The sequence below is a fragment of the Theropithecus gelada genome, chromosome 7b (assembly GCF_003255815.1).
Source record: "Theropithecus gelada isolate Dixy chromosome 7b, Tgel_1.0, whole genome shotgun sequence".
Lineage (NCBI taxonomy): Eukaryota > Metazoa > Chordata > Mammalia > Primates > Cercopithecidae > Theropithecus > Theropithecus gelada.
Genome location: NC_037675.1, coordinates 32061566 through 32089294, shown reverse-complemented (window position 1 = coordinate 32089294; position 27729 = coordinate 32061566). Strand labels below are relative to the sequence as shown.

Here is a 27729-nt window from a genome sequence, read left to right as displayed (position 1 = left end):
TGGGAGGCCGAGACGGGCGGATCACGAGGTCAGGAGATCGAGACTCTGGCTAACACGGTGAAACCCCGTCTCTACTAAAAAATACAAAAAAAAACTAGCCGGGTGCGGTGGCGGGCGCCTGTAGTCCCAGCTACTCGGGAGGCTGAGGCAGGAGAATGGCGTGAACCCGGGAGGGGGAGCTTGCAGTGAGCCGAGATCCGGCCATTGCACTCCAGCCTGGGCGGCAGAGTGAGACTCCGTCTCAAAAAAAAAAAAAAAAAAAAAAAAAAAAAAAATTAATTAACTAATTAATTTTTTTTTTGAGACAGAGTCTCGTTTAGTCTCCCAGACAGGAGTATAATGGTGTGATCTCTGGTCACTGCAACCTCTGCCTCCCGGGTTCAAGCAATTCTCCCACCTCAGCCTCCTGAGTAGCTGGGATTACAGGCACCCGCCATTATGCCTGGCTAATTTTTTTTTTTTTTTTTTTTTTTTGAGACGGAGTCTCGCTGTGCTCCCAGGCTGGAGTGCAGTGGCGTGATCTCAGCTCACTGCAAGCTCCGCCTCCCGGGTTCATGCCATTCTCCTGCCTCAGCCTCCTGAGTAGCTGAGACTACAGGCGCCCGCCACCACGCCCGGCTAGTTTTTTGTATTTTTAGTAGAGACGGGGTTTCACCATGTTAGCCAGGATGGTCTCGATCTCCTGACCTCGTGATCCACCTGCCTCGGCCTCCCAAAGTGCTGGGATTACAGGCTTGAGCCACCGCGCCCGGCCGCCTGGCTAATTTTTGTAGAAATTTTTTTTTTTTTTTTTGTAGAGATGGGGTTTCACCACGTTGGCCAGGCTGGTCTTGAACTCCTGACTTCAGGTGATCTGCCCTGCCTCCCAAAGTGCTGGGATTACAGGCATGAGCCACTGTGCCTGGACATTAGTCAGGGTTCTCTAGAGGGACAGAACTAATAGGATAGTCCTACACAAATATATAAGTATTATGAATAATTTTTCATTTGGTCATGGATCTGGCTGGTTGGGTGGCTGCCTCCTCCCTCAAAGCCACAAGGTGTCTCTCCCAAAGTTGAAAATATTTTCAGCAGACATGGAAGAACCATTATTTTGTCAAGCATTTACCAGCACCTGGCTAGCTTTTTTTTTTTTTTTTTTTGAGACAGAGTCTCACTGTCACCCAGGCTGCAGTGCAATGACACAATCTCGGCTCACTGTAAATGCTGCTTCTCGAGGTTACGTGATTCTCCTCCCTCAGCCTCCCAAGTAGCTGGGATTACGGGCATGTGCCACCATGCCTGGCTAATTTTTGTATTTTTGGCAGAGATGAGGTTTCGCCATGTTGTCCAGGCAGGTCTCAAACTTCTGACCTCGTGATCCGCCTGCTTCAACCTCCCAAAGTGTAGGATTATAGGTGTGAGCCGCCGTGCCCGTTCCTGGCTAGAATTTTTATTTCACCTCAAGAAATTGCAGAAATAGGCCAGGTATGGTGACTCATGCCTGTAATCCCTGTAATCCCAGCACTTTGGGAGGCCGAGGCGGGTGGATCACCTGATGTCAGGAGTTCGAGACCAGCCTGGCCAACATGGTGGAACCCTGTTTCTACTAAAAATACAAAATACAAAAAATTAGCCAGGTGTGGTGGTGGGTGCCTGTAATCCCAGCTACTTGGGAGGCTGAGGCAAGAGAATCGGTTGAACCTGGGAGGCGGAGGTTGCAGTGAGCTGAGATCATGCCACTGCAGTCCAGCTTGGGCAACAAGAGCAAAACTCCATCTCAAAAAAAAAAAAAAAAAATTAAAGAAATATATTTCGACTTTTATGTCACACCATATACAAAAATAACCCAAAACAGATCATAGACCTAAATGTAAGCACTAAAGTTATATAAAACTTTTAGAAAAAATAAATTTAAGGCTGGGTGTGGTAGCTAACACCAGTAATCGCAGCACTTTGAGAGCCCAAGGCGAGGGAATCACTTGAGGCTAGGAGTTCAAGAACAGTCTGGCCAACAGGGCAAAACCCTCATCTCTACTAAAATTAACCGGGTGTAGCAGTCACGTCTATAATCCCAACTACTCGGGAGGCTGAGGCATGACACTTGCTTGAGCCTGGGAGGAGGTTGCAGTGAGCCAAGATTGCACCACTGCAATCCAGCCTGGTGACACAGCAAGATTGTGTCTCAAAAAATAAAAAGAAACAAACAAACAAATAACACCCCCCTCCCCGCAAGAAAACCCACATAAGACACCATTAAGAAAATGAAATGTCACAGACTAGAAAAAATGATTTGCAAACCATGTATCTGATGAAGGACTTGGATTTAGAATATATAAAGAATTCTTAATAGGAAGACAAGCAACATAATTAAAAAACAGACAATGTATAAGGAAATAAATTTAAAGAGGATATATGAATGGCAAATAAGCATGTGAAAAAATGTTCAATACCCTTAATCACTGGGAAAATACAAACATGGTTTTAAACCCCAGTAAGATACAATTTCACACCCACTTGAATGGTCATAATAAAAAAGGCAGACAGTAACAAATGCTAGGATGTGGAGACCCTGGAATGTTCATACACTGCTGGTGGGAATGTAAATGCTATAGCCACTTTAGAAAACAAACTGGCAGTTTCCAAAAAAGTTAAACACAATTTACCATATTATCCAGCAATTCTACTTCTAAGTATATACTTAAGAGAAATGAAAATATTTCTATCAGTTAATGAATAGATGAACAAAACATGGTATATCCATACAGTAGAAAACTATTCAACAATGAAGGGGAACAAAATGAATGAATCTTAAAAACAGTTAGTGAAAGAAGCCAGATGCAGAATACTACCTATTATATGATCCTGATAGAAAGTAGATTAGTGGCTACCAGGACCAGCAGAAGAAAGGTTGGGGCTTTGTTTTGGGGATTTAAAAAATCTTCTGGCTCGGTGTGGTGGCTCACACCTGCAATCCCAGCACTTCGGGAGGCTGAGGCCGGCGGATCACCTGAGGTCAGGAATTCGAGATCAGCCTGACCAACATGGAGAAACCCCATCTCTACTAAAAACACAAAATTAGCCAGACATAGTGACGCATACCTGTAATCCCAGCTACTCAGGAGGCTGAGGCAGGAGAATTGCTTGAACCCGGGAGGTGGAGGTTGCGGTAAGCCAAGATCATGCCATTGCACTCCAGCCCGGGCAACAAGAGTGAAAGAAACTCCATCTCAAAAAAAAAAAAAAAAAAAAAAAAAAAAAAAATTCTAGCTCCTTCTCTCCCTTTCCTGAAGGCTGGAGGGTGGAACTGAAACTTCCAGCTCTCTAATCCTCTCATCACTTGGTCTTTCCTTGACTGGCCCCACCCTGAGGCTAGCTACAGACTCACTCTAGGTCACTTTATTAGTATAAACTCAGGGGTTATGAAAGGGGCTCAGTGTGAATAACAAAAGATATTCCTATCACTCAAGAAACTTTAAGAGTTTTAGGGGCTTTGTCACAGGAATCAGAGACAAAGGCCAAATATATTTCCTATTATACCACAGAACTATATATTTTGAATGGTATATTAGTCCGCTTTCACACTGATATAAAGAACTGCCCAAGACTAGGTAATTTATAATGGAAAGAGGTTTAATTGGCTCACAGTTCAGCATGGCTTGGGGGGGCCTCATGAATTTACTATCATGGCATAAGGCGACGGGGAAGCAAGGCACCTTCTTCACAAGGTGGCAGGATGGCCAAGTGCCAAGCGAAGGGGGAAGGACCCCCTTACAAAATCATCAGATGTCACTCACATCTCATATAATAGCATGGAGGAAACGGCCCCCATGATTCAATTACCTCAACCTGGTCTCTCCCTTGACATGTGGGGATTATGGGGATTACCATTCAAGATGAGATTTGGGTGGCGACACAAAGCCTAACCATATCGAATGGTATGTGGCCAATGGTTCATAAAAATTTTTATGGAATATACATGATACCTAAAGTTGTTTTAAAAAATTATAGAAAACAGGCCAGGATTGGCAGCTCACGCCTATAATCCCAGCACTTTGGGAGGCTGAAGCGGGCGGATCACTTGAGGCCAGGAGTTTGAGACCAACCTGGCCAACATGGTGAAACCCCGTCTCCACTAAAAATACAAAAATTAGCTGGGTGTAGTGGCGGACTCCTGTAATCCCAGCTACTCAGGGTGCTGAGGCACTAGACTTGCTTGAACCTGGGAGGTGGGGGTTGCAATGAGCCGAGATCGCACCACTGCACTGCAGCCTGGTGACAGAGCAAGACTATCTCAACAACAACAGCAGCAACAACAACAAATAACAGAAAATGTATCTTGCAAAATAAAGAATATACTGTCATGTCTGCCCCTAAACCTGATACTCTTCACAAGGTTCATCTTATGAAATGTGAAGGATTACCCTTGGAATGCATTAGGCAACAGGACCATGGAATTAAATGCATAGTGCCTGGGTCATTAAAAATAAACATATACACTTGAGGCCAGGAGTTCAAGACCAGCCTGAGAAACATAGCAAGACCCCATTTCTACAAAACATATTTTTTAAAAACTAGCAAGGCCAGGTTCATGGTTCAGGCCTGTAATCCCAGCACTTTGGGAAGCTGAGGTGGGCAGATCGCTTGAGCCCGGGAGTTTGAAACCAGCCTAGGCAACATAGCAAGACCTTGCCTCTATTTAAAAAAAAAAAAAAAAAAAAAAATTAGCCTGGCATGGTGGCATGTGCCTGTAGTTCCAGCTACTTGGGAGGCTGAGGCAAGAGGATGGCTTGAGCCCAGGAGATTGAGGCTGCAGTAATCTATGATTATACCATAATACTCTAGTTTGGGCAACAGAGTGAGACTCTGTCTTTAAAAAAAAAAATTACTAGACATATAATGTGTTCCTCCTACTCCTTGCAATACTTGTTAGCTACTATGTAGAAACTCTATCTCTGGAAGGTCCAGCACTACTATGACATAGTAAGTAGAAAAGGAAGGGTTATAGTAAAGTGCATTGTGCTTAACTCTAGATAGTAGGATTAGGGGCAATATTTATTCTATATTGTTACTTGGTTTTAAACTTCCCAAATTTTAAGAGATATATTACTTTTTGTGTCACATACATATATATATCACATACATACATACATACATACAGTTTGTTTTTAAAATATTGAGTTAAATTATATAATTTTACAAAGTTATCTAGCTGTAAAATAAATGTTTACCCTAAATAATTAAGCTACTGTTTCATTTATTGTGACATTTCTAAATGCCATAAGTCTTTAAAATATGTGCTGTTTTTCAAAATGGATGTGGTAAGAGCATCCAATCAGCATGTCTTAAACTCAGGAAATATGGAAATGGCAACTGCGAGATTCTTTTTGCCACGCCATATTGATTCATTCCATCAGCTTCCAAATATTAATAATTTAGCTGTTTCTGAATTTCTCCATCCATAAATGGGAGGAAATAATACTGGTCAGTAGCAGATTTTTATCTAATTTGGATAACCTCCCTCCGAGTTTGTTATATTATGCTTGTACACAACAAAAACATTGTTTCTTTGCCTCGGAATTTACTTGAATTCTACAATGATTCAGTTTCCTCACCTGTCAACTGGGAATAATGCTAACTCTGTTGCCGAGTTATTGTGAGGGCTAAATGAGATAAGGAAAATGTGAAACCCTCCAGAGGCTCCTTTCTCTCATCCTATTCTCCAGTGTAGGTAAGATTCTCTTGCCAACAGATTCTCCCTACTACAGTCCTAGGATTACTGAAATTTGTTTTCTTTTTTTTTTTTTTTTTTGAGACGGAGTCTCACTGTGTCTCCCAGGCTGGAGTGCAGTGGCGCGATCTCGGCTCACTGCAAGCTCCGCCCCCCGGGTTCACGCCATTCTCCCGCCTCAGCCTCCCGAGTAGCTGGGACTACAGGCGCCCGCTACCGCGCCCGGCTAGTTTTTTGTATTTTTAGTAGAGACGGGGTTTCACCATGTTAGCCAGGATAGTCTCGATCTCCTGACCTTGTGATCCACCCGCCTCGGCCTCCCAAAGTGCTGGGATTACAGTCTTGAGCCACCGCGCCCGGCTGAAATTTGTTTTCAAGAAACCTGTCACTCATTCTACCTTTTTTCCCATCCACTACCCCCTCTCAGTCTCTCTCTCAAAATCCCTCCTTTATGATTCAAAGTATATTTAAAGTAGCTTTAGATGAAACTTTTTCTTTTTTCTATTAAAGTCTTGAGTCACTCAACAAATATTTCAGCCATATTTGATTAATTTGGCATTAAACACATATGTATGTGTGTTGCTTTTTTTTTTTTCTTTTTTGAAACAGAGTGCCACTCTGTCACCCAGGCTGGAGTGCAATGGTGCAATCTCGGCTCACTGCAACTTCCGCCTCCCGAGTTCAAGCGATTCTCCTGCCTCAGTTTCCCAAGTAGCTGGGACTACAGGCGTGCACCACCACGCCCAGCTAATTTTTGCATTTTTAGTAAAGACGGGGTTTCACCATGTTGGCCAGGCTGATCTCGAGCTTCTGGCCTCAAGTGATCCACCTCCCTGGGCTTCCCAAAGTGCTGGGATTACAGGTTACAGGCATGAGCCACTGCGCCCGGTTACATCTGAAAAATTTTAAAGTTTCACACAGCTTTCAGATCTTGATCTAAAGCCATTTTGGTAAAAGATATTTTGGTAAATTGACCGAAGAGTCTCATCAAATTCTGGTCCGAGATACAATTTAAGTCCAAATAAGTGTAGTTATTTGCAACTTTAAAGTAAACATTAATAAAGCAGAGGGAAGTCAAATGTTTTACTGAAAAGGATACTGTATTTTCAAAGAAGTTCAAGTCAGACTTTTTATCCTAAATTAGGGAGTTGAACTAAAGAATTTTAAATATTTTTACAGGAATATGATGCAGGCTGGGGAGAAAAACTGAGGATGAGGAATCTATATACTATAAATAGATCATCACATTGATTGATTGAAAGTACTTGTTTTATTTTTACTCCTTAATCATCTCTGTGCCTGTGGAGTGGGGGATGGAGAGATTGAGAGTAGACTGTCAAGCATTTGCCAGCGAGAAACTGACTAGCAGAATCCCCTGATGGTAGAGGAGGTAAGAACAGTTTAAAAAGATATAAAGTGGTAATGGCCAGAGTGTGTTATGTACCTGTGTGTGCATGTTTGTGTGTGCCATTGTTGCTATCTATTCCCTACATTTAAAGTTAAAAGTAACTTGGATCATCATATTCTACCTTCCATTCTTTGGAGAGAAAAGCTAGTTCAAACAGACCCAAGCTTCCCATTACTGTATATAATGAAGGCAACAATATCTTTCAAAATGGAAATAAAATTTCTTCTTCTAAAATTATCTTTCTTCTATTTGGTTTCAGTGCCAAGGGTAATTTATTCAGAAATTTAAAGTAATGTTGGCCGGGTGTGGTGGCTCATGCCTGTAATCCCAGCACTTTGGGAAGTTGAGGCATGTGGATCACCTGAGGTCAGAAGTTCGAGACCAGCCTGGCCAACATGACAAAACCCTGTGTCTACTAAAAATACAAAAAAATTAGCCGGGTGTGGTGGTGTGCTTCTGTAATCCCAGCTACTAGGGAGGCTGAAGCAGGAGAGTTGCTTGAACCTGGGAGGTGGAGGCTGCAGTGAGCAGAGATGCAGCCTGGGCAACAGAGTGAGACCCCTCGTATCAAAAAATAAAATAAAATAATGTTAAAATAGGGAATTAAATACTCACTTTGACAAACTGGGGTATAGGTTAGAAATGGAAAAGAAAAAGCCCTGCAAGGGGAATCTTATTCTCAATTGTTCTAAATTAGCCACACAATATTTGTGCTTAGTGGTGAAAACTCTTCATCAAACTTGTGGATTCACAAGAATATCCAGTATCTTAATTTTAGAGAAAGGCAGTGGGGACCAAAAATTGTTGTGTTTGGGATGCTCCCAGGAGGTGCTATAGTGATGCTGCAATGAGTCGTGATGCATGTCATGTTACAAAGGAGGAACTGCAGAGGAGAACTAGGATTACTACAGATTACTTCCCATTCCTAATAAATGGTGAATCAAGTTTTCCCCTCAAATTAAAAATATTACAAACCTGTCAGGCATGGTGGCTCATGCCTATAATCCCAGCACTTTGGGAGGTTGAGGCAGGTGGACACCTGAGGTCAGGAGATCGAGACCAGCCTGGCTAACATGGTGAAACCCCATCGCTATTAAAAATACAAAAATTAGCTGGGTGTGGTGGCAGGTGCCTGTAATCCCAGGTACTAGGGAGGCTGTGGCAGGAGAAATGCTTGAACTCAGGAGGTGGAAGTTGCAGTGAGCTGAGATTATGCCACTATATTCCAGCCTGGGTGACAGACACAGTGAGACTCCGTCTCAAAACCAAAAAAATAAACAAGCAAGCAAAATATTTCAAACCAGATACTCTGGATTCTGAAATATTTGTGTACTTTTTCTTTTTTTTTTTGAGATGGAGTCTCGCTTTGTCAACCAGGCTGGAGTTCAGTGGTGCGATCTCAGCTCACTGCTAGTTCTGCCTCCCCAGTTCACACCATTCTCCTACCTCAGCCTCTCGAGTAGCTGGGACTATAGGTGCCCGCCACCATGCCCGGCTATTTTGTATTTTTAGTAGAGACGGGGTTTCACCACGTTGTGTACTTCTTATCTAAATTTGTTAATTTTTATTAGATATCTGATTCCCAATGAAAACTGTGAAAGAAAACTGGTCTATCATTTTTCTAGTAGTATATCTGAAAAATTTATTTATTTATTTATTTATTTATTTTTTTTGAGACAGAGTCTCGCTCTGTCGCCCAGGCTGGAGTGCAGTGGCCGGATCTCAGCTCACTGCAAGCTCCACCTCCCGGGTTTACGCCATTCTCCTGCCTCAGCCTCCCGAGTAGCTGGGACTACAGGCGCCCGCCACCTCGCCCGGCTCAGTTTTCGTATTTTTTAGTAGAGACGGGGTTTCACCGTGTCAGCCAGGATGGTCTAGATCTCCTGACCTCGTGATCCACCCGTCTCGGCCTCCCAAAGTGCTGGGATTACAGGCTTGAGCCACCGCGCCCGGCGTATATCTGAAAAATTTATAAAGCTTCATGTGGCTCACAGATCTTGACCTAAAGCCATTTTGGTAAACTGATCAAAAAGTCTCATCAAATTCTGGTCCAAGACACAATTTAAATCCAAATTGTTTTATGACAGTCTTGAAAATTAAGAAATACAATAAAATGAAAAAAACTGTGAAAGACATACAAAGGCAAATAGATTTTTCTCATATAGTACATTTTTCTCTTCATTTAATGGGCAGTGATCACCTAACAGCACTGCATTAGGATTCAAATGACAAGTCTGTGAGTATTCTTTTTTTTTTTTTTGAGACAGAGTCTCGCTCTGTCACCCAGGCTGGAGTGCAGTGGCACAATCTTGGCTCACTATAACCTCTGCCTCCCAGGTTCAAGCAATTCTCCTGCCTTGGCCTCCCGAGTAGCTGGGATTACAAGCGCCCAACACCACACCAAGCTAATTTTTGTATTTTTAGTAGAGAAGTGGTTTCACCATCTTGGCCAGGCTGGTCTTGAACTCCTGACCTCATGATCCACCCCCCTCGGCCTCCCAAAGTGCTTGGATTACAGGCGGGAGCCATCGCACCCGGCTCTGTGAGTGTTCTTAAGGTCAAGTGCAAAGTTATAGATTTTAAGTTCAAATCAAACCAAAGGACTTTAGAATTAAAATTTAATTTACCAGCCGGGCGCGGTGGCTCAAGCCTGTAATCCTAGCACTTTGGGAGGCCGAGACGGGCGGATCACGAGGTCAGGAGATCGAGACCATCCTGGCTAACACCATGAAACCCCGTCTCTACTAAAAATACAAAAAACTAGCCGGACGAGGTGGCGGGCGCCTGTAGTCCCAGCTACTTGGGAGGCTGAGGCAGGAGAATGGCGTAAACCCGGGAGGCGGAGCTTGCAGTGAGCTGAGATCCAGCCACTGTACTCCAGCCCGGGCTACCGAGCAAGACTCCGTCTCAAAAAAAAAAAAAAAAAAAAAATTTAATTTACCAATGTTTCCTATAGCTTTGTGTTAAGGAAGAAACAAATAAATGAAAGCTTACTAAGATGTGGAGGGACTAGCCTGAGCAATATGGCAAAACCCCATCTCAACAAAAAATACAAAAATTAGCCAGGCATGGTGGCACCTGCCTACAGTCCCAGCTACTTGGGAGGCTGAGAGGGGAGGATCACCTGAGCCTTGGGAGGTTGAGGCTGCAGCCAGCTGTGACTAGGTCACTGCACTCAGGTCTAGGGGAGACAGTGAGACCGTGTCTCAGGAAAAAAAAAAAAAAAAAAGATGCAGAGGAATTTGACTTTACAAAAACTATATCTCTGACAAGTTGACTGGTAGACTGTAAGTGAATTTAAGTGCAGTACAGGGATTATGGAGACTGTTTCTGTAAAACAATTGCTCCATAATTTATATGCAATTAATTTTTTTTTTTTTTTTTTTTTTTTTTTTTTTTTTTTTTTGAGACTGAGTCTGGCTCTGTCGCCCAGGCTGGAGTGCGGTGGCCGGATCTCAGCTCACTGCAAGCTCCGCCTCCCGGGTTCACGCCATTCTCCTGCCTCAGCCTCCCGAGTAGCTGGGACCACAGGCGCCCGCCACTTCGCCCGGCTAGTTTTTTGTATTTTTTAGTAGAGACGGGGTTTCACCGTGTTAGCCAGGATGGTCTCGATCTCCTGACCTCGTGATCCGCCCGTCTCGGCCTCCCAAAGTGCTGGGATTACAGGCTTGAGCCACCGCGCCCGGCCTATATGCAATTAATTTGTTTCAACATTACAAAGTCTTTTACTCTAATGTTCACATTACCTAGGGATAAATTAATTACCATGTGAATTTTCCCCTAAAAATATACAAGAAAATAAGACTATAAAACTACACCTGGCCGGGCGCGGTGGCTCAAGCCTGTAATCCCAGCACTTTGGGAGGCCGAGACGGGCGGATCATGAGGTCAGGAGATCGAGACCATCCTGGCTAACATGGTGAAACCCCGTATCTACTAAAAAAAATACAAAAAGCTAGCCGGGCGAGGTAGTGGGCGCCTGTAGTCCCAGCTACTCGGGAGGCTGAGGCAGGAGAATGGGGTGAACCAGGGTGGCAGAGCTTGCAGTGAGCTGAGATCCGGCCACTGTACTCCAGCCTGGGCGATAGAGCGAGACTCCGTCTCAAAAAAAAAACCCAAAACTACACCTATTGTATAAGACCTTCCTAATTAAATAAAGTGTTTCCTGAGTTAAAATTAAGTGTTTTTTTTGTTTGTTTTTTTTTTTTTTGAGACGGAGTCTCGCTCTGTCGCCCAGGCTGGAGTACAGTGGCCGGATCTCAGCTCACTGCAAGCTCCGCCTCCCAGGTTTACGCCATTCTCCTGCCTCAGCCTCCCAAGTAGCTGGGACTACAGGCGCCCGCCACCTCGCCTGGCTAGTTTTTTTTTTTTTGTATTTTTTAGTAGAGACGGGGTTTCACCGGGTTAGCCAGGATGGTCTCGATCTCCTGACCTCGTGATCCGCCCATCTCGGCCTCCCAAAGTGCTGGGATTACAGGCTTGAGCCACCGCGCCCGGCCAAAATTAAGTGTTTTTAAAAGCCACATTAGGGCCAGGCACAGTGGCTCACTCCTGTGATCTCAGCTCTTTGGGAGGCTGAGGTGGGCAGATCACCTGAGACCAGGAGTTTGAGACCAGCCTGGCCAACATGGCAGAACCTGTCTTTACTGAAAATGCAAAAATTAGCTGGGCATGGTGGCTCACACCTGTAATCCCAGGTACTTGGGAGGCTGAGACAGGAGAATTGCATGAACTTCGGAGGCGGAGGTTGCGTGAGCTGAGAGCATGCCACTGCACTCCAGCCTAGGAGACAGAGCGAGACTCCATCTCAAAAAAAGTAAAAAAATAGTAAAAGCTACATTAAGGCTAGGCTCCATGGCTGTCATCTGTAATCCCAGTGCTTTGGGAGGCTGAGGTGGGAGGATGACTTGAGCCCAGGAGGTCAAGGCTGTAGTGAGCTGAGATCATGCACTCCAGGCTAGGCAACAGAGCAAGACTGTCTCAAAAAACCAAATAAGCAAACGATAAAAGAAGAAAGCCTCTACATTTTAAAAAACAAAAACAAGTGAGTCATTAATGCTCCCAATGTTTGATGGTGGTCGTGAAAGACTTCCATTGCTATAATTTGGAAGGCAGTATTACTCTCGGTAATACAATGTGCTAATGAGAGGTGACAGCAAGCTGGCAGCCCTTGCTCGCTCTCGGCATAGTGGACATGGACGAGGGGGCAGCTTGTCTCTCATTGGACAGTCTTATTTTAAAGTGTCCTTGTAAACCACACTGATAACAAGCTGTACCAGCTGATTGGCCTGCTCCATTTTTGGTCCTCTCTCAACCACCAAGGTTTGTTTGTCTGAGGGCCATGAGTAAGGCTGCGGCCTTTCTCTGATCTCGCTTTTCCTTTTGGGCCTGTTCCTCTTGGTCCCTATTATAGAACACCGAGGTTGCCAGGTTTAATAATGCCTCCATATTTTGTTCAGGGCCCAGGGCTTGCTTTTGGAGTCTTATTCTGATATCTGCAGCTGATTGGGTAATAAACTTATCCTTTAGAATCAATTGACCGGCCGGGCGCGGTGGCTCAAGCCTGTAATCCCAGCACTTTGGGAGGCCGAGACGGGCGGATCACGAGGTCAGGAGATCGAGACCATCCTGGCTAACACGGTGAAACCCCGTCTCTATTAAGAAATACAAAAAACTAGCCGGGCGAGGTGGCGGGCGCCTGTAGTCCCAGCTACTCGGGAGGCTGAGGCCGGAAGAATGGCGTGAACCCGGGAGGCGGAGCTTGCAGTGAGCTGAGATCCGGCCACTGCAGTCCAGCCTGGGTGACAGAGCGAGACTCCGTCTCAAAAAAAAAAAAAAAAAAAAAAAAAAAAAAAGAATCAATTGACCCTCGAGTGATTCAGGTGACAGGGAAGTATATTTTCTTAAGGCCTCCTATAGCTGCTCAAGGAAGGCAGAAGGATTTTCTTGCTTTCCCTGAGTTATGGTGGACATCACTGAATAATTCATGGGCTTTTTCTTAATTCTCCTTAGTCCTTCTAGAACACCGGTCAACTGATGTTTACAACTCCAGTCCCCATGATCTGAGTCAAGGTCCCGGTGGGGATCCATACTGGGTATGGCCTGCTGACCGCTAGGGAATGTGTCCTTTTCTTTGGCTGTCATTCTATCATTTACTTGATTAAGAAACCCGGTATCTCCAAACTCTCAGGCTGCAGCTAAAGCCGCATTCTTTTCATTAAAGGCCAAGATTTGATCTAACAGTAGCATGACATCTCTCCAAGCGAGATCGAAGGTTTGCCCTAGACCCTGTAGGACATCTATGTACCTATCAGGATCATCTGAAAACTTCCCCAGGTCTGCCTTGATCTGTTTTACATCAGAGAGGGAGAAGGGGACATGTACCCAGGTTGGGTCAAATTCCCCTCTCCCTAGAGCTTGAAGGGGACATAACCAATAGCCCAGGGGGTTTGTGGGCATTTGGAGATTTCTTTGCTTATTTCTTTATGAGCAGGGGAGATAGAGGATTATCATTAATAGGAAGGGGAGCTATAGGGAGGATAGGATATGGGGGTAAGCTGAGAGGTCCTCCATGTGGGATGTAAATTGCAAGCTTTGCATAGTTGTGTATTCTCCTTCAACAAAAAGAAAGCTTGGACATAAGGTATTTCACTCCATTTGCCTTCCCTCTTACAGAAAAGGTCAAGCTGCAGGATAGTATTGTAATTTTTACTTCCCTCAGGTGGCCCTTTTTCCCCATCAGAGAGAATATTGGGGCCAGGCTGTAGTGCAGAAAAAATGAGCCACCTCTTTTTCAGGGTTTGTGGGTCAAATTGGTCCCAATGGCTTAGGATGCATTTCAAGGGTAAGCCTGTTGATGCCTGAGTGTTTCCCATCTGAAAGACAAAACTGCCCACAGTTTTGGTTTGTTTTGTTTCTCCTCCTGCCCAAGAACCCACAACGGTCCCTTGGACCCTGCTGATTGGAATAGTTGTGCTCACCAACACAGCAGCAGAAACAATCCCTGCCCAAGAACCCACAACGGTCCCTGGACCCTGCTGATTGGAATAGTTGCGCTCACCAACGCAGCAGCAGAAACAATCCCTGCCCAAGAACCCGCAACGGTCCTTGGACCCTGCTGATCGGAATAGTTGAGTGTTGCTCTCAAAGGCGGCATGTCTGGAGTTGTTCGTTCCTCCTGGTGGGTTCGTGGTCTTGCTGGCTTTAGGAGCGAAGCTGCAGACCTTCGCGGTGAGTGTTACAGCTCTCAAAGATGGCGCATCCAGAGTTGTAACACTCACAGTGAAGGTCTGCAGCTTCACTCCTGAAGCCAGCGAGACCACGAACCCACCAGAAGGAAGAAACTCCAAACATGTCCGAACAGCAGAAGGAACAAACTCTGGACACACCATCTTTAAGAACTGTAACACTCACTTCAAGGGTCTGCGGCTTCATTCTTGAAGTCAGTGAGACCAAGAACCCACCAATTCCAGACACACTAATACCACCCAACTCACCAACTCAGGAGCAGAGGATAATAACAATAGGAAGTGCTTACAGTGCTCATTAGGTGCCAGGCATTGTTTTGAATGCTTTAACTATACCCATTTAATCCCCCTCATAGCTCTGTGAGTCAGAGACTTTTGATCTCCACTTTACAGATGTGAAAATTTAATTACTTGCCAAAGGTCACTCAGTGAAATGGTTGAGGAAGATCCAGTTTCATTTAGTGCATGGCTTTCAAGTCCGTGCTCACCCAAAGCTCATTACCTCTGGGTTTGCTTCAAGACTAGTTAAAGTTAATTCAGTAATGGCTGTAACAAGACCATGGATGTGGCCGGGCGCGGTGGCTCAAGCCTGTAATCCCAGCACTTTGGGAGGCCGAGGCGGGTGGATCACAAGGTCAGGAGATCGAGACTATCCTGGCTAACATGGTGAAACCCCGTCTCTACTAAAAAAATACAAAAAACTAGCCGGGCGCGGTAGCGGGCGCCTGTAGTCCCAGCTACTTGGGAGGCTGAGGCGGGAGAATGGCGTGAACCCGGGGGGCGGAGCTTGCAGTGAGCCGAGATCGCGCCACTGCACTCCAGCCTGGGAGACACAGTGAGACTCCGTCTCAAAAAAAAAAAAAAAAAAAAAGACCATGGATGTACAGTTTCACTCCCCATTCGCTGGTTTAAATCCAGCCTGTTGTACCCTCTACATAAAAGCTTTCAATGGCTAATATGCATGTTTTGGTAGCTTAGATCTTGACCCTGGAGCACACCACAAAAGGTACAATTCTAACAGATTATTTACTTGTAGTTGATCTCAACAGAGTCAAAGAAGTGGCTCAATCAGATAATGTGAAAATTTAGGACAATAAAGTTTAAATTACTATATTCACTATAGTGTGTTTCACATTTGTGATTAGAGCTAATAATACTTCCAAAACAAAATTCTTAAGTCTGATTTTCTCTTTTAGAAAGTTGAGCTAATCACTCTTTCCACTTGCAATAAATAAAACATACCAGGCAAATGTTATCCAAGCCAAGTTTACAGAAGTGTGTCTGAACTTGGTACCATCCTCATTCAGATCAGTTGTCAGAGCAGAACACAGAGACTTTTTAGGTGGCCTGCTTGGTTGCCCTTAGTCCAGAAGCACTTTATGCTATTTTTAATTTCACAATAAAGTGTAGCAACATGTTACAGCTCTTGCTAAAAATGAATTTTGCTTTGTTTTTTTTTTTTTTTTTTTTTTTTTTTTTGAGACGGAGTCTTGCTCTGTCGCCCCAGGCTGGAGTGCAGTGGCCGGATCTCAGCTCACTGCAAGCTCCGCCTCCTGGGTTCACGCCATTCTCCTGCCTCAGCCTCCCGAGCAGCTGGGACTACAGGCGCTCGCCACCTCGCCCGGCTAGTTTTTTTGTATTTTTTTAGTAGAGACGGGGTTTCACCGTGTTAGCCAGGATGGTCTCGATCTCCTGACCTCGTGATCCGCCCATCTCGGCCTCCCAAAGTGCTGGGATTACAGGCTTGAGCCACCGCGCCCGGCCCTTTGTTTTGTTTTGAGACGGGGTCTCCCTCTGTCACCCAGGCCACAGTACAGTGGTGTGATCATAGCTCACTACACCCTGGAACTCTTGGACTCAAGATCCTCTCATGTCAGCCTTCTGAGTAGCTAGGACTACAGGCATATGCCAGCCCACCTGGCTAATTTTTTCTTATTTTTTGTAGAGACAGGAGTCTCACTATGTTGCCCAGGCTGGTCTTGAGCTCCTGGGCTCAAGCAATCCTCCCACCTTGGCCTCCCAAAGTGCTGGGATTACAGGCATGAGCCATTGCATCCAGCTAAAAATGTAAATAAATTTAAATTGTCAGACAAGAGCCTGCCTGACTGTTGCCCAGAGGATATACATACTTAAATTTACACTTCTATATCTCACCATCTTTGGACTAGTAAAAAATGTCATAACGACTTTAATAGTGGTTGGATGAAAATATTTCAAAAGCAGGGCTAGAATATATTACTTGAGGAGAAAGAGCAGGCAATTTAAAATTTAAAAATGCAAGAGTGAAGAGAAGCAAAGAAAGTAGTGGTGATGGCAGCAGAGTACTTCTGGGATCTTCCTGAATCTCCTCACAAAAACAGTGAAAACAACTAGGATAGCAAAAGAAAACATCTACAGACAACATCTCTAACAAAAACTACATGAAAAAATGTCCCCTGGAACTCTAGGACGCTAATTAATTGATGGGGCCAAACTAAGGCAGCAACAAGAACAGGGGGAGGGTAGGGAGAGGTCAGGGTGGGAAGGGTGTGTCTGTGTGTGTGTGTGCAAGGCAAGGCATGTCCTGGCAGAAGTGGAGGTTAGAAAAAGAGGACTTGGCTGGGCACAGTGGCTCACATCTGTAATCCCAGCACTTTGGGAGGCCGAGGCAGGCGGATCACAAGGTCAAGAGATGGAGACCATCCTGGCCAAGTGGTGAAGCCCTGTCTCTATTAAAAATACAAAAAATTAGCCGGGCATAGTGGCACGCGCCTGCAGCCCCAGCTACTTGGGAGGCTGAGGCAGGAGAATCACTTGAACCCAGGAGGTGGAGGTTGCAGCGAGCCGAGATCGCGCCACTGTACTCCAGCCTGGCAATAGAGCAAGACTCCACTTAAAAAAAAAAAAAAAAGAAAAGAAAAAGAGGACTTGAGAGCATCACAAGAACCAAGAAACCCAGAAATCACTTAAGTCATCACCTAAAAAAGGAGCCCCACTAGAAGTGAGTATGAAACTAAGAATCATAGTGGGAAATGGAAGGAGGACTGGTAGGGTCCCTGTTGCAGGGAATGACCCTAAAGCTCCCAGAAACACCTAGTAGAATTTCCTTTGCAGGACAGGCCCTGTACAGAGCAAGGTAGAATACAGTATGTATGTTAATAGCTAGCTAGCTAAAGCTGACAATAATAGCTAGGTCAGTCTAATCAAATTTAGTAACATACTAAAATTCAGATAACTAGACATTATGTGCCACCTGGTGTGACGCCACAGGAAGTATGCTGTATCCCCAAATGAGCATTTTTGCCAAGAAAATAAAAAATAAAAACTTAATAAAAAATATAGGCCGGGTATGGTGGCTCACGCCTGTAATCCCAGCACTTTGGGAGGCCAAGGCGGAAAGACTGCTTGAGTTCAGGAATTTGAGGCCAGCCTGAGTAAGAGCCCATCTCTATCAAAAGTTTTAGATTATTAGTTTTTTTCTTTTTATTTATTTATTGTTTGGTTATCTATTGCTACTGAACAAATGATTAAATTATTTTTTCTTTTTGTTACTAATTAATTCATGATGCAACAATATATTCGAATATTTTTAAAAAATAAAAATAGAAAATATGGAGGAGGAAATAATATATTAAATGATAATATAAGATTGTAATTATCCAAATGTGGGAAATTCTCCAGGATAAATAATCTAGTCTGTTCAATAAATAAATGGCATGACAATGAGGGGGGTCATAGAAAGGCACATTAAAAAAGAAAAAAAAGACCTAAAGACATAACAACCAAATGAAATGTATAGATTTTGTTTGGATCCTGATTTGAAATTACCATCTTTTTTTTAAAAACATTGTTTTTTGAGATATTGGGGGAAATCAAATATGGACTGAGGATTAGATTATATAAAGGAATTACTGGCTGGGTGTGGTTGCTCACACCTGTAATCCTAGCACTTTGGGAGGCTGAGGTGGGTGGATCACAAGGTCAGGAGATCAAGACCATCCTGGCCAACATGGTGAAACCCCGTCCCTACTAAAAATACAAAAATTAGCTGGGTGTGGCGGCACATGCCTGTAATCCCAGCTACTCAGGAGGCTGACGCAGGAGAACTCCTTGAACCTGGGAGGCGGAGGTTGCAGTGAGCCGAGATCCTGCCACTGCACTCCAGCCTGGTGACAGAGCTAGACTCCATCTGAAAAAAAAAAAAAATAAAAAGGAATTACCATTAATTTTGTAGGTGTGATAATGGTATGGTGTTTTGTTAAAAAAAAGAGAAGCAAAAACGCCTAATCTGTTAAAGATACTTGGAGAACTATGTACCAATGAAATATTATAATGTCTGGTATCTACATTAAACATTTCTTCACACAGAAAAAAAGTAGATGAAATAAGATGGCAAAATCGTGCAATGAGAGTTCATTAGATTTTTGTTGTTGTTTTTCCATAATTGAAGTTCTTCAAAATAAAAAGTTAAGTGGGGCCGGCCATGGTGGCCTGTAATTACAATTACGCCTGTAATTCCAGCACTTTGGGAGGCCAAGGCAGGCGGATTACCTGAGGTTGGGAGATCAAGACCAGCCTGGCCAAGTGGTGAAATGCTGTGTCTACTAAAAATGCAAAAAAAAAAAAAAAAAAAAAAAAAATTAGCTGGGCATGGTGGCGGGCGCCTGTAATCTCAGCTACTTGGGAGACTGAGACAGGCAAATCGCTCGGACCCGGGAGGCGGAGGTTGCAGTGCACCATACCATTATCACACCACTGCACTCCAGGCTGGGCGTGACAGAGCAAGACTCTGTCTTAAAAAAAAAAAAAAGTTAAGTACAAAACTTCTAGGCACAGGTGTAGTGGCTTACGCCTGTAATCCCAGCACTTTGGGAGGCTGAGGCAGGAGGATTCCTTGAGGCCAGGAGTTCAAGATCAGCCTGAGCAATGTAGTAAGACTTTGTTTCTCCCCCACAAAAAAAGTCTAGGCACAACATTATATAACACAATTTAAAATATCCAATTTTTTTTTTTTTTTTTTTGAGACAGAGTCTCGCGCTGTCACCCAGGCTGGAGTGCAGTGGCCAGATCTCAGCTCACTGCAAGCTCCGCCTCCTGGGTTCACGCCATTCTCCTGCCTCAGTCTCCCGAGTAGCTGGGACTACAGGCGCTGCCACCTCGCCCGGCTATTTTTTGTATTTCTTAGTAGAGACGGGGTTTCACCGTGTTAGCCAGGATGGTCTCGATCTCCTGACCTCATGATCCACCCATCTCGGCCTCCCAAAGTGCTGGGATTACAGGCTTGAGCCACCGCGCCCGGCCTATCCAACTGTTACAAAACTATAAAAACTATAAAACAAAAGAAGCAAAGAGCAGTAGGAGTTATTTTAAATGCCTAAAAAGAATTCTTCAGTCTTTTTTTGTTGTTGAGATAATTGTCATGTACTTTCTATTAACAGAAAGCCAAAACTAAAGGTTACCATCATTTAAAAATATGTTGTTATAAAAAATATGTTTTTGAGACTTTTTGCCAATTTAACATATTCTCCAAAGGAACACTGTCTTTAGCATAGATTTACTGGGCCAGGTGTCCATGTTTGCTCTCCTTCTTTGGAACACTCACCCTGCTGCTTCAATGACAGACAAACCAAGACTGTTAAATTATTACCTAGCAAACTTTTGGCAATTTCCCAGTCAGTCACATTTTCCAGTCATTTTGCTCTTACGTTTACAGACCTGGTTGTTCATTTTTAGCCAATGTCCAGGAGGGACTTGGCTCCAGGCAATCTTTTTTTTCCTTTTCAATTTTGACATCTCTATGAGTTAGCTATTAAACAATATTATCACAGCCTATTTTTTTCTTACTCATATTACCCAGGAGACAATTCCAGAATGAACTTGGACTAAAATTTTATACAGCATGCTGAGTTTCCTAAAGGTTTGGTATCTATTTTCTATAATCTGTGAAGGTTCTTTTCCTTACAATATTTATCCAAAGGGTTCAAGTGCCCTGCCTATGTTTCTACAATTTTCTTAGCCAAAGCCAATCACTATAATGAGAAGTAGATCTTATTTGGCAGGTTAAAGTATGGCGCAGGTCAAAGCTGCCTCCTTTCTGTACCACGTGCATTAAACATTTTGCTTCTTTGGTTTCTGAACACATCAGCTCTTCTTAAAGATCTTTCTCTGGGGTCTAATACTTTACTCTCTCTGCTTATAAATGTAAACACTATGCCAGGTGCAGTGGCTCACACATGTAATCCCAGTACTTTGGGAGGCTGAGGCATGTGTATCATGAGGTCAGGAGTTTAAGACCAGCCTGGCTAGCATGGTAAAATCATGTCTCTACTAAAAATACAAAAATTAGCTGGGCATGGTGGCGTACGCCTGTAGTCCCAGCTACTCAGGAAGCTGAGGCAGGAGAATTGCTTGAACCCGGGAGGCAGAGATGCAGTGAGCCAAGATCACACCACTGCACTCCAGCCTGGGTGACAGAGCGAGACTCCGTCTGAAAAAAAAAAAAAATTTAAACACTATGTAATTTCCCTGAGTGACTGGATCACCCCAAAACTATCTAAAAATAATTTCAAACACGTAAATGATTTGAGAACTAGAGACAGTAATATTGAACCCATTGATAGGATGGCAGTAGGCAGAACTGTGCAGGGAGACTTTCCAGTTTCCAAATACACATATACACTCAGAGCGAGAACTTTTTTTTTTTTTTTTTTTTTTTTTTGAGACGGAATCTCGCTCTGTCGCCCAGGCTGGGGTGCAGTGGCGCGTTCTGGGCTCACTGCAAGCTCCGCCTCCCGGGTTCACGCCATTCTCCTGCCTCAGCCTCCCGAGTAGCTGGGACTACAGGCGCCTGCCACCTCGCCCGGCTAGTTTTTTGTATTATTTTTAGTAGAGACGGGGTTTCACTGTGTTAGCCAGGAAGGTCTCGATCTCCTGACCTCATGATCCGCCCATCTCGGCCTCCCAAAGTGCTGGGATTACAGGCTTGAGCCACCGCGCCCGGCCAAGAACTTCTTTTTTTTTATTTTTTCATTTTTTATTTGATAGGGAGTTTCGCTCTTGTTGCCCAGGCTGGAGTGCAATGGGGCAATCTCGCTGCAATCTCCACCTCCCGAGTTCAAGTGAGTCTCCCGCCTCAGCCTCCTGAGTAGCTGGGATTACAGGCATGCGCCACCACACCTGGCTAATCTTTGTATTATTAGTAGAGATAGGGTTTCTCCATGTTGGTCAGGCTGGTCTCGCACTCCCACCCTCAGGTGATCCACCCGCGTTGGCCTCCCAAAGTGCTGGGATTACAGGCGTGAGCCACCGCGCCCAGCCAGACCGAGAACTTCTACTAAGGACTTACTGAAGTGATCAAGAGCTCTTCAGCTTTCTTTCTTCACTGTGGAGATAAGAATACTTGTTATAGCCTTTGCAGATGATGCAAAAAAGATGACTAGTGTTTGTGAATTGATTTGAACTCTTTGGTAGAAGGATGCCAGGTACCTAGACAGCAAGATATAAAACTGTACAAGGCTGGGCATGGTGGCTCACGCCTGTAATCCCAGCATTTAGGGAGGCTGAGGTGGGCGGATCACAAGGTCAACAGTTCAAGACCAGCCTGGCCAAGATGGTGAAACCCTGTCTCTACTAAAAATACAAAAATTAGCCAGGCATGGTGGTGCATGCCTATAGTCCCAGCTACTTGGGAGGCTGAGGTAGGAGAATCGCTTGAGCCCAGAAGGTGGAGGTTGCAGTGAGCCGAGATTGCACCACTGCACCCCAAATTGGGCAACAACAGAGTGAGACTTTGTCTCAAAAAAAAAAAAAAAAAAAAAGCAAAACTGCACATTCTGGGTGAGTAATTACAGGGAGCTATACAGTCCTTAGAGGCAGGGTCAACACTCTTTGAACATCAAGTATTGTAGTAACTGGTAAGAAGACATCTGAGTTTTATCTACTCCTGATTTATTTAAAAGCCTGGAATTCCTTAACCTATCTTTGTTGACATAACACATGTAGATAAAATATGACAAGTCCCTCTCTGGTTCAAAATAGAATAAGCACACAGTGTCTAAGATTAGATGCCCTATTTAGGAAGTTTCAAAGGTGACGCCTGCTACCACACCTGGCTAATTTTTTGTATTTTTAGTAGAGATGGGGTTCCACCATGTTGGCCAGGCTGGTCTCGAACTCCTGACCTCAGGTGATCTGCCTGCTTCGGCCTCCCAAAGTGCTGGGATTACAGGCGTGAGCCACTGCGCCCAGCTCTTTTTCCTTTTTTTGGCGGGGGGACAAGGTCCCGCTCTGTCATCCAGGCTGGGCACCTAGTGGTGTGATCATAGCTCACTGCAGACTCAACCTCCCAGGCTCAAGTAGCTGGGACTACAGGCACCTGCCATCATTCCCAGTTAATTGTTTTATTTTTTGTAGAGACGGGGTCTCCCCATGTTGCACAGGCTGGCAAATAGGCATTGTTGAAGATTATCAGCAATAGATTGAAACTGGGAGAACTTATGGGCATGGAGGAGGCATGAACGGGACTGATGAAAGGACAGAACAAATAGGAAGTTTCAAAGGTGAGCTTTAAGAGAGGAAATGGGCCGGGCGCGGTGGCTCAAGCCTGTAATCCCAGCACTTTGGGAGGCCGAGACGGGTGGATCACGAGGTCCGGAGATCGAGACCATCCTGGCTAACACGGTGAAACCCCGTCTCTATTAAGAAATACAAAAAAAACTAGCCGGGCGAGGTGGCGGGCGCCTGTAGTCCCAGCTACTCGGGAGGCTGAGGCCGGAGAATGGCGTGAACCCGGGAGGCGGAGCTTGCAGTGAGCTGAGATCCGGCCACTGCACTCCAGCCTGGGTGACAGAGCGAGACTCCGTCTCAAAAAAAAAAAAAAAAAAAAAAGAGAGGAAATGACTCAGCCACAGTTTAGGGTGATAGTTCCAGTTAGGTGAGTTGTAGGTGATAATATGGCTTGGGTGAGCTCATTATCTATGGAGGACAAGATTCTAGAAGCTCGCTCCGAGTGTCATCAGGAATCATGAACCAAAGCACAACATTACACAATATTTTTCCAATAGAGGAGGAAATATTGGCATTCTTTACTTTTAAAACTCAGGGCAGTTCTGGTTATTGAAGCTTAAGAGACAACTGGTATAATGACAGTAACAACTAATAAAAATGATTGACATGAAGAAAAAATATTCGTATTAGTCTGGTCTAAATTTGACTTATTCATCAAACATTTGAAGATCCACCCTTTCCCAGACTCTTGGGGTACAGTTTTGAAAGAGAGGGGTGTAGGTCCTTCCCTTCTACGAGGCTGCAATCCTGCAGATAAATGACTTTACGGTCTAGGAAGGATGAAGTCAAAGACTGCTGTATTAGTCCATTTTCATACTGCTATAAAGAACTTCCCTGAGACTGGGTAATTTATAAAGGAAAGAGGTTTAATGGACTCACAGTTCTGCATGGCTAGGGAGGCCTCAGGAAACTTACAATCACAGCAGAAGGGGAAGCAAGTACATCCTACATGAAGGGCAGGAGAGAGGAGAAAGTGAAAGGAGAAGAGCCCTTTATAAAACCATCAGATCTTCTGAGAACTCACTGTCACGAGAACAGCATGATCCAATCACCTCCCTCCCTTGACACGTGGGGATTACAATTGGAGATGAGATTTGGGTTGGAACACAGAGCCGAACCATATCAATTGGATTATTGATATTTATAAAACCATGATTAAAATGAACGTAGACACATTCCATTGTAATTCTTTAAATAGGCAGCACACTTGAAGTTTCAAGAAAGGTAGTTTCAAGACAGATCAGGACAAAATATTGAGGAAGCCAGAGTGGCTGGTGCTAAGTAATTTGCCTAAAATTAGACGAGAAACTCTGTGAAGGCAGAGATTACATGTCTGGGTCATAGTGGATCAGCAGGGAGCAGTAGAGCACCTGAAAAGTCATAGCCAATCAATACTTCTTAAAAAATAAAAAAAATGGGCTGGGCTCAGTGGCTCATGCCTGTAATCTTAGCACTTTGGGATGCCAAGGAAGGAGGACTGCTCGAGGCCAGGAGTTGGAGACCAACCCTGGCAACATAGTGAGACTCCCATCTCTACAAAAAATTAAAAACAAAAAATAGCCTGGAGTGGTGGTGTGTACAGGTAGTCTTAGCTACTCGGGAGGTTGAGATGGGAGGAAAGATTGAGTCCAGGAGTTCAAGATCAGCCTGGGCAACACAGTGAGACTCCCTCTCTACAAAAAATAGAAAGGAATAAAACAAAAATTGAGTACTCATTATGTGTAAGTATTGCTTTTGGAGTGTTTAGTATGAGTGTTACTGATCAGTACACAGATGGTGTAAATACAGTGTAATAAGTATTAAAGAGATAAGGCCCTGTGCAGTGGCTCACACCTGTAACCCCAGCACTTTGCTAGGAGTTCAGGACCAGCCTGGGCAACATGGCAAAATCCCATCTCTACAAAAAATACAAAAGTATTTGCTGGGCATGGTGGCACATACCTGTGGTCCCAGCTACTTAGGAGGCTGAGGTGGGAGGATCGCTTGAGCTGGGGAGGCTGAAGCTGGAGTGAGCCAAGATCGTGCCACTGCACTTCAGCCTGGGTGACAGAGTGAGACCCAGTCTCAAAAAAGAAAAAAAAAAAAAGATTAAAGAAAAAAAGAGATAAGCATAGGAGGGAGGCTACTAGAATAGAATAGTGATTCTAAAGAATTCAGGGATATGGAGGCTTCTTGGACAAAGTAATGCTTGAGCTGAGTTTTTTTGGGGGGAGGGTTTTGTTTATCTTAAGACAGGGTTTTGCTCTGTTGCCCAGACTGGAGTGCACTGGTGCAATGATGCAATCAATTATGGCTCACTGCAGCCTGGACCTCCTGGGTTCGGGTGATTCTCCCATCTCAGCCTCCAGAGTAGCTGAGACTACAGACTCACGTGGCCACTCTGGCTAATTTTTGTATTTTTAGTAGGGACGGGGTTTTGCCATGTTGCCCAGGTTGGTCTCGAATTCCTGGGGCTCAAACCATCCTCCCACCTCCGTCCCCGAAAGTGTTGGGATTACAGGTGTGAGCCATTGTGCCCGATCTGAGCTGAGTTTTGAAGATAGTCAATGGGGCACAGTATGTGTTAAATCACTGTGGAATGAAATAGCATTATACATTTGAGGAACCAAAAACAGTGCAGTTTGGCTGAAGAGAAGAATGAGGTGGCATGATGGTGTTACGGTAGATTAGGTTATAGGGTGGATCTAGATCTATTTATATGCTATGTTAAAATTTCGGCTTTATTCTAAATTTAGAAATCACTCAACTATGTTAAACAGAGGAATGACAGAATCATATCTTCATTTTAGGAAGACCAATCAGGCAGCAGTGATAGTGCAAAGTGGGGGTAGAACGGAGGTGGGAAGGTTTAAACTAAGTATAGAGAGATAATAGAATCCATAGGAAAGATATCACTGAGAAAGAAATTGGATTGTGGGGGCTGAGTGAAGGGTGCTAGAATGACTGCTAGGCTTCAAGTTTGGATGTAGTGTCACTTAATAAGGTAGATAATAGAAGTAGAGGTTTTGTTTTTGTTTTGAGGGTAGGTGAGGAGGCAAAAAGGATAATAAGTCCAGTCTTTCCTTAAGCTCAAGGTACCAATGGGACACATAAGTGTGCATGTTAGTCTTCTTTTGATGCTATCATCAGGTCACCCACTCTCACAGATGGTTTTCTTTTTTTTTTTTTTTTTTTGAGACTGAGTCTGGCTCTGTCGCCCAGGCTGGAGTGCGGTGGCCGGATCTCAGCTCACTGCAAGCTCCGCCTCCCGGGTTCCCGCCATTCTCCTGCCTCAGCCTCCCGAGTAGCTGGGACCACAGGCGCCCGCCACTTCGCCCGGCTAGTTTTTTTTTGTATTTTTTAGTAGAGACGGGGTTTCACCGTGTTAGCCAGGATGGTCTCGATCTCCTGACCTCGTGATCCGCCCGTCTCGGCCTCCCAAAGTGCTGGGATTACAGGCTTGAGCCACCGCGCCCGGCTCACAGATGGTTTTCTTTGTTGTTGTTGTTGTTTTTGGAATGGAATCTCACTCTCTGTTTTGCCCAGGCCGGAGTTTAGTGGCATGATCTCGGCTCACTGCCACCTCTGCCTCTGGAGTAGCTGGGATTACAGGCAATTGCCACCACACCCAGCTAATTTTTGTATTTTTTTGGTAGAGACAGGGTTTTGCCACGTGGGCCAGGCTCGTCTCCAACTCCTGAGCTCAAGTGATCTGCCTGCTTCGGCCTCCCAAAGTGCTGGGATTATAGGTGTGAGCCACCGCACCCGGCCACAAATGTCTCTTTGTGTGTGTGTGTGTGTGTGTGTATATGTCTTTGAGGCAGCATAATCTTTCCAAGCTTTTTATGTGCTATGAGGCCCCCTAAAAAGGAATCGGATGAATAAACAGGTTGTATGTTGGTAACTATAAGATAAATAGTACTTTGATAATTTAAAGAAATATGAAATCTTAACACTTTGTGAAGCCAACGGGGGTGGACCACTTGAGCCCAGGAATTGGAGACTAGCCTGGACATCATGACAAAATCCCGTCTCTACAAAAAATACAAAAATTAGCTGGGCGTGGTGGATGAACGCCTGTAGTCCCAGCTACTCAGGAGGCTAAAGTGGGAGGACCACCTGAGCCAGGGAGCTCCAGGTTGCAATAAGCAGAGATTACACCACTGCATTCCAGCCCGGGCAACAGAGTGAGACCCCGTCTCAAAAAAATAATAAATAAAATAATAATTCGAAGAAATAGTCCCTAGCATTATAGTACTACGATCTCATATCTCATTTCATATATAAATAAAACATGGCAGCATGAGTAACAAGTCCAATCTGCTTTCCATTATACTGTAATAACAGTAAAGCAGACGTGATAAAATAAGATGAATTACTTTATCTCTTTGAAATTACTTCCTGATTGGTTGGTAGTGCATACTCCATAGTACAAGTTTTATTGGCTTTTGCAACAAAGAAAAAAATTTTTTTTTTTTTTTTTTGAGACGGAGTCTCGCTCTGTCACCCAGGCTGGAGTGCAGTGGCCGGATCTCAGCTCACTGCAAGCTCCGCCTCCCGGGTTTATGCCATTCTCCGGCCTCAGCCTCCCGAGTAGCTGGGACTACAGGTGCCGCCACCTCGCCCGGCTAGTTTTTTGTATTTTTAGTAGAGACGGGGTTTCACTGTGTTAGCCAGGATGGTCTCGATCTCCTGACCTCGTGATTCGCCCGTCTCGGCCTCCCAAAGTGCTGGGATTACAGGCTTGAGCCACCGCGCCCGGCCAGAAAAAAATTTTTAAAAGTAACAGATCTTGGCCGGGCGCGGTGGCTCAAGCCTGTAATCCCAGCACTTTGGGAGGC

At 44.5% G+C, this 27729-nt stretch overlaps 1 protein-coding gene across 3 annotated transcripts in view; it reads right to left on the bottom strand.

Moving 5' to 3' along the window:
• Positions 1-27729, bottom strand: part of AP4S1 (adaptor related protein complex 4 subunit sigma 1) — an 82669-nt gene that overhangs the window by 51780 nt on the left and 3160 nt on the right. Inside the window, exon 2 of one of the 3 annotated variants that reach the window (XM_025391511.1) lies at positions 21690-21725. The exons of the other annotated variants lie outside the window; for them this stretch is intronic. The gene's annotated coding sequence lies outside the window, so the exon portion shown is untranslated. The remainder of the gene's footprint in view (positions 1-21689; positions 21726-27729) is intronic. 3 annotated transcript variants of the gene reach the window in all.